An 8,666-nucleotide genomic window follows, 5' to 3' on the forward strand; every position below is an offset into this window, starting at 1 on the left:
GCCTGTCACCTCTCCTATTTCCCTTTACTTGACTAACAACTCTGTAATACTGTTCTTTTTGGATCTACTGTTGTCATCCATGAATCGCGTCTTACTCATAATGCTCCAATAATTCTCTTCTTATTTTTTGCTAACATTTCTGTCAATCACTTTATTCTGAAAACTTCGACAAGACATTCTTTTGTGTTTTAGGTCCCCTTGATCCATCCACGGGGTTTTCGGGTTGCCTAACATTTTCTCCCTACTAGAGACGGGAGCCATACTAAGGTAATATTTATCCCTTCCAGGCTTCCAGTGCCTATCATTGTTTTATTCGTATCTGGTTGTACTATTATAGAGTGCACCATTTGGGTGTCTCACAAGGAGATCTGTTAGCACATTTGCAATGTCCTTCGGAATGTCAACCAATGCAAGCAATCAATTCACCATTTTAGGTTATTCTAACCCTAGCCAGATCCTGATAGCCGTCCTTTTCTTATACTACTTTTGTTAGCTCCCATAGGGACTAACTTAGATCGATATGGCCAATTGTGTGTTCTATTACTGTTGAAGGTTGTGAGAACGTAATTTTTGCCCTACATGAAGATAACTCCTAAAATAGACCAAAAATAATTTTAATTGATTTTTAAGAATTTTTCTTTATTTAGTTGCATTCCATGCATTTTTAAAATACTATAGGAAAATCACAAAAAAGGTCATTTTTACAGATTTAGATTTTAGTCTTTAAAGTTAGTATTTTTCTTTAGTTTAGAGTTAATTAGTTGTTTTAATGTTAGAAATAAATAAAGAATTTTAATTTCTACCAAAAATAGCTTAATTTAGGTTTTTAATTAATTAGAGAAAAGAAAAGGAAAAAAAAACAAAGAAAAGGAAATTAGGAAGAATATATTTTTGGTCTTGTTTCTTCTAAAATTGGGTCAATTCCTAAAAAGGCCCAAAGTAATTTTTTAACCCCAGCCCAATTCAAATACCCATTACCCTTTACCCTACCTCCTATATATAAAAATACAATTTAGAAACCAAAAAGAGGAGATCCTGAGACCTCTTTCAGAGAAAAGCGGCGCACACTCCAGCTCTCTGGCTTCTTCTTTATTTTCCCAAACACCACACACAAAGAACACACCATTCCCCTCTGTTTTTTTTGATTTTATCGACACACACACACAAGCAATCAGCAACAAACAAAATCAAGAAGAAAATTCGAAGTTTCAAAAGTTTGGAAAGCTGAAAATAATAAAAAAGATTTCAAAAAAAAAGAAGATGAAAAATCGGAGAATAGCGAGTTTCAGAAGGCTGTGCTGATTTCCATGGTGTTATCCCTTTGATTTCTAGGTTTTCGAGTTTATTTCAAAATCAGAGTTTAAGGCTGCGGTTTGTTGAATCTGCTTTTGTTGGGTTTCGACTTTTTCCTCTTTTATTCTCACAGCTTGAGGTATTTATCTCAATCTCGAAATGTAATGGTTGTTTGGATATCCATGTGCTATAAATTTGCTGAAATTGTTTGTGTATATATGGTAGAATTGCTCTATGATGTTTTCCTTTGGTTCACTGTACGGATTTGTTGATTCTTTTTTCATTTTAGTTTCAACACAAACATGAGATATTGTCTATGCTAATACAGAATCATATTTATTCTGTGATGTATTGGTTTGGTATTGGATATCATGACTTTGATTGCTCAATTATTTTTTTTATTTGTGTATTCTAAATTAAATAATCTATTTGTTATTTATTTTAAATTTTTTTGACTTAAGAAATAAGTGGATTGAGCGAATTAAGGCAAACATGCTGGGTTGGTTGCTTGCTACTCTCAATTTGGGGTACTTATCTTCTTGAATAATATTTTTTTCATTTAAGCCCCAGAAGTGTGAAATAAACTCATGGGTGAAGTCTTGAATATCCTTTTAGCCGAAGAAGAAAGTAGAAAAACAAAACATGGGTAGTCAATAACCTGACTATTTGTTGAAAAATTATTGAACTTGCCTAAGTATGAAAGTTCAGGAAGATGATAAACAAAAGCAACTCAGGAGGGTACTGATTGATCATTGCAGGTTTGTTTGTATTTGAAAGCATCATTTTGTGGTTGAAATAGCTTACAACCTACTTGCCTCATTATTTGGAAGCACATACATAGATGATATCATTTTCCTTCTTATATGTGTGATTCCTCTGCTTCAATACTTGTAAAATGCAAAACAAGAAACCACCTTGAATAATTAATTAGCTTCTTCTGCTTCATCAAGTTTGTTCAAGAGCCATACGTTGCTATTCTCTAGTTCATATTTTGTATAGCAATTCGTGCCCATATTATTTCATGTTTGTGGTGTATGTCATATGAAACATAGCAGCTGCTTGTTGTCATCAGCATATTATCGAAAAGTACCATCAATTGATTAGTTGCTCCATTTCGCCCTTTACATGAATCAACTTGTGAATTAGCTAGCTTTTTATAAAATAATTTGATGCGTGCCATGCCAAATAAAACCCCTAAGCCCATGGCCTTCGGACAATTAATTCTTTATAAATCGAGGTGCGCCATTAGTTGAATTTTCCATGGCTCTCTCAAACTTGAAAGTGCGTAGTTGTTTTAGGCGCGCTATTTAAATTAATTTCTTTAAACTCGGGTGTGCATTTCATGTGACCCATTCTCAACAACGTTAAATAAAATGTGTTGTGGACCGCGAGTGCATTTCATGTGGCGTGGTTCAAGGCATATTTTAAATAACGTTGAATCTTCCTAAAAATGATTAAAAGCGGTTTAATAAGTTAAAAATGCACATAGGTTTAAAAGTGTTTTAAAATCAGATAAAATAGGCCAATAATAATAGTTGAGCGACCGTGCTAAAACCACAGAACTCGGGAGAGCCTAACACCTTCTCCCGGGTTAACAGAATTCCTTACCTGATTTTTTATGTTCGCAGACCATAAATAAGAGTCAACTTCCTCGATTCGGGATTTTAAACCGGTGACTTAGGACTCCATAAATTATCCCAAGTGGCGACTCTGAATTTGAATAAATAATCCCGTTTTGGTTTTGTCACTTTAATTGGAAAAACTCCTTATATCCCCTTTCGGTGTGTAAAAAGGAGGTGTGACAGTTCTGGCATGGGTGAAAAGCTTAGAACAACGGTTGAAAAATATGCAAGGGTTGGCAGGTCAAAAGAGTGTTGCCTTCAAAGATTTATGTATGTTCCCCGATGTCCACTTACTGCCTGGTTTCAAGACTCCCAAATTTGAAAAGTATGATGGACATGGAGATCCCATAGCCCACCTGAAAAGGTATTGCAATCAACTGAGAGGTGCGAGAAGAAATGAAGAATTGTTGATAGCTTATTTTGGAGAAAGCCTTACGGGAGTAGCCTCCGAATCGTTTATGGATCAAGACACATCTCGCTGGTATGTCTGGGATGACATGGCACAGGCCTTTGTCAAACAGTTCCAATACAACATCGACGTTGCCCCAGACCGTATTTCCCTTTCAAACCTGAAGAAGAAACCAAGTGAAAGTTTCAGGGAATAAGCCATTAAATGGAGAGAGCAAGCAGCTCGAGTTAAGACACCCATGGATAACCACGAGCTAATCAATGTCTTCCTTCAAGCGTAAGAGACAGATTACTTTCAAAACATGATGTCCGTAGTTGGAAAATCCTTCTGGGAAGCAATCAAAATGGGAGAAATGGTAGAGAATGGTCTTAAGACAGGCAAAATTATAAGTCAAGCAGTTTTTACAGCCACAACTCAGGCTGTCCAGGTTGAATCTGATAATTTTAGCAACACAAATGAGAAGGTTGAAGAAATCATGATGACATCAGGGTCGAGAAGAGGTCCCAGAAGAACATCTCGAAGGTATGAGTAGCCTCCTCAAGTTTTCCATGACTCCCCTGAGTAATATTATCCACCTCAGAACCCTCAGTACTCTGTCGCTCCACCTCAGTATGTTGTCAGCCACCAAAACACCCCAGAAGGCGAGCACGGGCATCACGAAATCTCCAACAGCCTCCACAAAATTTTCAGGTGCCCTATAACCCACATCCAAGCCAGAGGTATAAAGGGGAACAAAGGATGAAAGATAATTTTTCACCAATAGGAGAGTCCTATGCAAGCTTGTTTGAGAAATTAAAGCATTATGACATGTTTGCACCTATTCCTCCAAATCATGTAAACCCACGTGCAAGAAGCTTTGACCCTTCTCAAAGGTGTAAATACCATTCCAATGCCCAAGGGCACAATTTTGAAAGCTGTCGGGATTTGAAAAGAGAAGTAGAAAGGATATCCAGGAAAACCTGATTGTGATCCAAGATAGTGACACCCAGAATATCGTGCAGAATCCTTTACCTGCACATTATGATGCACACTTTGTGGGGATGATGCCTGGTGACATGGAGTATGAGAATCCTCTCGGGAACTTGCTAACTGAAGTTAATGATGTTGAAATTGGAGAAGGCTCTGCTGATTCTGATGAGCAAATTTGTGGCTAAATGCCAAGCCTAGCAATTGAAAAGTCATTCCCTCCTCACTAGAAAGGAATCTTGGTAGCTTGTTTTGATGTTTTTTATATTATCTCGGTTATTTCAGGGTTTTGATCCAGATTCTATTTGTTTTATTGAGTCAAACCCTTCTATCACTCCATTCTATTTGTTTCATTATTCGAGTTATTTTAGGGTTGTAACTCGTATTTTAGGTTGCTTGTTTAGTTGTAAAACCCTTTCATCCTTTACTCAATAAAATACAGTTTGTCCTTTTGTGTCATTTTGTTCCTAGTTCTTTTCTCTCTAGTTCTAATGACATGAGATGCATGCGGAAAAATTTGGCTAGATCTTAGGAACTGATTTAATCTGGAATTCGATAACTAAAAAAATACTTTTGAGTTGGAATACTTTGGAACTAAGGTCGAGTAAAATTCACCTTTAAATCATTGTGAAGATCGGGTTTGAGGATTTTTAATCAATTGAATTTTGTTTGAAAGTTTGTTATTAAAGGATGAAAAAATGTCTTGTGACCACGGCACACCAAGAAGACAGACTTGTTCGTCAATGATGTGATCGCGAAAAGGTACCATGTTTGACATTCTCGAGGTTGGGAGGCCCTTTTTCTGCTACCCAAACACTTTATATCCTTCGCTACCCCTTTTGAGCCTGTGTTATTTTCTTTGACTACTCTCTTTTGGAATAAAGTTTAGAGTCAAAAAAAAAAAGAAAAAGAAAAAAAATCTATGTCCCAAGAGTACAAACTGGGGCATTTCTTAGAAAGTTCAGGAAAAAAAAAAAAGAATTGTCAAAGGTCCATGCCCTCAAAAATAGAAGCAGGGGCAAACAAAAAAAAAGAAAAAAGAAAAGGAAAAAAAAGGAGAAAAAAGAAAAAGAGAAACAGAAAGAAAGATGAAAAAATAGTTTAGGTCAGATGTTTGAACTACGTTAGACCTGATTCCTTAAAAAAGGATACGTAGGCAGCCTCACGGTTCGGTCCAACCAAATAACAATTCAAAAAATATACCAAAAAATCCTCAATAGCTGAAACTGGGGCAAAGATTTTATTTCACTTGTGAAAGAGTCGATTCCAAGAGTTGTAAGTCCACAACCCCTTTATTTTGAGTCTATTTTGAGCTTTCTTTCTTTCCTTCAAACCCTATCCAAAATCCTTCCAAATAAAGATCTGCTGATATGCCTTTAGGAAATGCCAAGAGAAGCATGCAATGAGCAACGGTTGTCACGCGACATAGAACACTGTCAGGATGCTCACGCAAGAAAGCAAAAGAAAAAGAAAAATAGAGAAGAAATGAGAGAGTCTTACTAGTGAAAACCCTCACGGGCACTGTAAGGCGACGGTAAGCAGAGATGAATAAATGAGTGAGACTTGTTGGTGAAAACTCCTCGGGGCACCACTAGTTGAAAGTGAGTCATAAAGCTGGTGCGAAGAATTGGCATAAACAAGCCCGACTTCAAAGGTCATAATAAGAGTAAAAGGGAAGAGTGAATTAGTTTGATAGATCGTCAACTAAGTCCAAAATGCATGTCATGACCATTAAGGCTAGTTATTCAAAAAAAAGAAAAAAGAGAAAAAAAACAAAAAAAAAAAACTCTTCCTTCTGTCCTTCCGACAGGGGCATTTTTTGTTAATACTTATTTCTTTGCATCATTTGTGTCCTCCACTCTGAGTCAGTCCTTGTCAAAACAAGCAAGAAAATATTTCAAAATCTGCTACCAGCTTTTCAGTTGCATAAAGTAAATTTGGCATGCACTGAGTTGTTATTGTCAATATACCTTGAGGATTCATGCAAAGGCTCCCCAAAAAGGCTCTTATCAGCCTACTTGACGCAAGAAAGATAACTGGTGATTATCTTTGACAGACAAATTGCTCAAAAGCAGGAAGTAATTCAAGATATCAGAAAAGGTCATCCAAGAAAGGATCTCCGGTTGGGATAATGCTGATTGAGCCAGAAATACAATGGTACCGGGTGTGAAACAATTAGGGTTGATGCAGAGCAAAAGTCTCTTGAAGCCTACTCAAGCTGATTGAGCAGAAGCCAAGCTGCCCAAGACTCAAGGCCACAAACCGACCACCATTTTCAAAACTGACAATTTTTTTTCTTTGTGTGAAACAGGAACAAAGCATTGCACGGAAAGTGATTCAAAAAGAGAGAAAAAACAAAAAAAAAATGAAAATGAAAAGAAGAGAAGAGCCGACAAAGGGAAGTTTCTCAAATTTTGCCTTTTTCTATTTTGCTCATGTGCATAAAATTTTGTCATTTGGTCGTCACATTTTGCCTCCTAGGATAAAAAGTCCTAGTCTGATGGATTTTCTTCCCAATAGAATCTTAGTCTGAGGAATTTTTCTCCTAAGATAGAAGCCCTAGTCTGATGAATCTTTCTGCTAGGATCAAATCTTAATCGGATGAATCTTTCTCCTAAGATAATAAATAGAAATCTTAGTTTGACGAATCTTTCTCCTAAGATAACAAAAAAGGGGCCTAGTTTGATGAATTTTCTCCTGGGATCAAAATCTTAGTCTGATGAATCTTTCTCCTAAGATAGAAGACATAGTCTGATGAACTTTCTCCTATGATAGAAATCTTAGTCTGATGAATCTTTCTCCTAAGATAACAAAAAGGGACCTAGTTTGATGAATTTTCTCCTAGGATCAAAATCTTAGTCTGATGAATCTTTCTCCTAAGATAGAAGACCTAGTCTGATGAACTTTCTCCTAGGATCAAAATCTTAGTCTGATGAATCTTTCTCTTAAGATATAAAACCTAGTCTAATGAATTTTCTCCTAGGATAAAAATCTTAGTATGATGAATCTTTCTCCTAAAATAACAAAAAAAGGACCTAGTATAACGAATTTTCTCCTAGGATCAAAATCTTAGTCGGATGAATCTTTCTCCTAAGATAGAAGACCTAGTCTGATGAACTTTCTCCTAGGATCAAAATCTTAGTCTGATGAATCTTTCTCCTAAGATAGAAAACCTAGTCTGATGAATTTTCTCCTAGGATAAAAATCTTAGTCTGATGAATCTTTCTCCTAAGATAACAAAAAAAGGACCTAGTATAACAAATTTTCTCCTATATTCAAAATTTTAGTCGGATGAATCTTTCTCCTAAGATAATAAATTAGAAGACCTAGTCTGATGACTTTTCTCCTAGGATCAAAATCTTAGTCTGATGAATTTTTCTCCTAAGATAGAAGACCTAATCTGATGAACTTTCTCCTAGGGTAGAAATCTTAGTCGGATGAATCTTTCTCCTAATATACCAAAAAAAAGCAAAACAAAAAACAAAAAAAAAACGAAAAAAAGAGAAAAAGGACCCAGTCTGATGAATTTTCTCCTAGGATTAACGTCTTAGTCTGATGAATACTTCTCCTAAGATAGAAAATCTAGTCTGATAAATTTTCTCCTAGGATAATAATTTAAAAAAAGAAGAAGGGGGAAGTCTGAATTTGAAAAAAGAGCGGTCAATTATTAGTTAACAGTGTCTAGTTTTCTTGAAATCAGGGGCCCCGCCTGGATAATAGGGTCAGTCTTTACTTTAGTCATGCTTAGTTTATAGTTTTCCTAGTCTATTCGTTAGTTACTCTCATCATTGCATCAATAGTACAAGTGGTTTACAATTTTGCTAACAACTCACAAATCTTTCTAGTGCAAACTAGGGCAGAAAAAATTTCTTTTGTTTTGTCTGTTTTGTTGTAATCAGGCGCCCTCCTGGAGAACAAGGGAAGACAACTCAAGTTTCAAGGGAAAGTAGTTTCGAAGGAAGATAACTCGAGTTTCAAGGGAAAGCAGTTTCGAAGGAAGACAGTTCAAGTTTCAAGGGAAAATGGTTCAACGTGCAAGGGAAAATAGTGTCAAGTAACAAGAGAAGACGGTTCAAGTTCAGCAATCAGGCGCCCGCCTGGAAAATAAGAGAATTCAATTCAGAATGCAATACAGGTCAGCAACAAAAGAAGCTCGCGTCAAGAATGCGAGTCAGCAGTCCGAGATGATCAACAGAAGTTAATGAAAGATGTGAGCTGCTCAAGACAGGGCTGAGGTCACAAGCTCTGCATGTCCCGTCTTGGTTCGAAAAGCTGAAGAAGATTGAACCAACACCTATGGCTAACAAGCATCAAGATTCAGATCAGGGTCCACATGAAGAACCAACTAAGACACAAGATCAAGGTTCAAGAGATTT

The 8,666-nt window shown here is 36.5% G+C and overlaps 1 long non-coding RNA gene across 1 annotated transcript; it reads left to right on the top strand.

Annotated features, from left to right (window-relative positions):
* Positions 1-1,031: 1,031 nt before the first annotated feature.
* Positions 1,032-7,871, top strand: LOC142162867 (uncharacterized). The gene is made up of 2 exons (XR_012694346.1): positions 1,032-1,432; positions 6,347-7,871. It is a non-coding gene; the product is annotated as an uncharacterized LOC142162867 (long non-coding RNA).
* The last annotated feature ends 795 nt before the right edge of the window (positions 7,872-8,666 follow it).

Source organism: Nicotiana tabacum, chromosome 8 (assembly GCF_000715075.1).
Source record: "Nicotiana tabacum cultivar K326 chromosome 8, ASM71507v2, whole genome shotgun sequence".
NCBI classification, from domain to species: Eukaryota; Viridiplantae; Streptophyta; class Magnoliopsida; order Solanales; family Solanaceae; genus Nicotiana; species Nicotiana tabacum.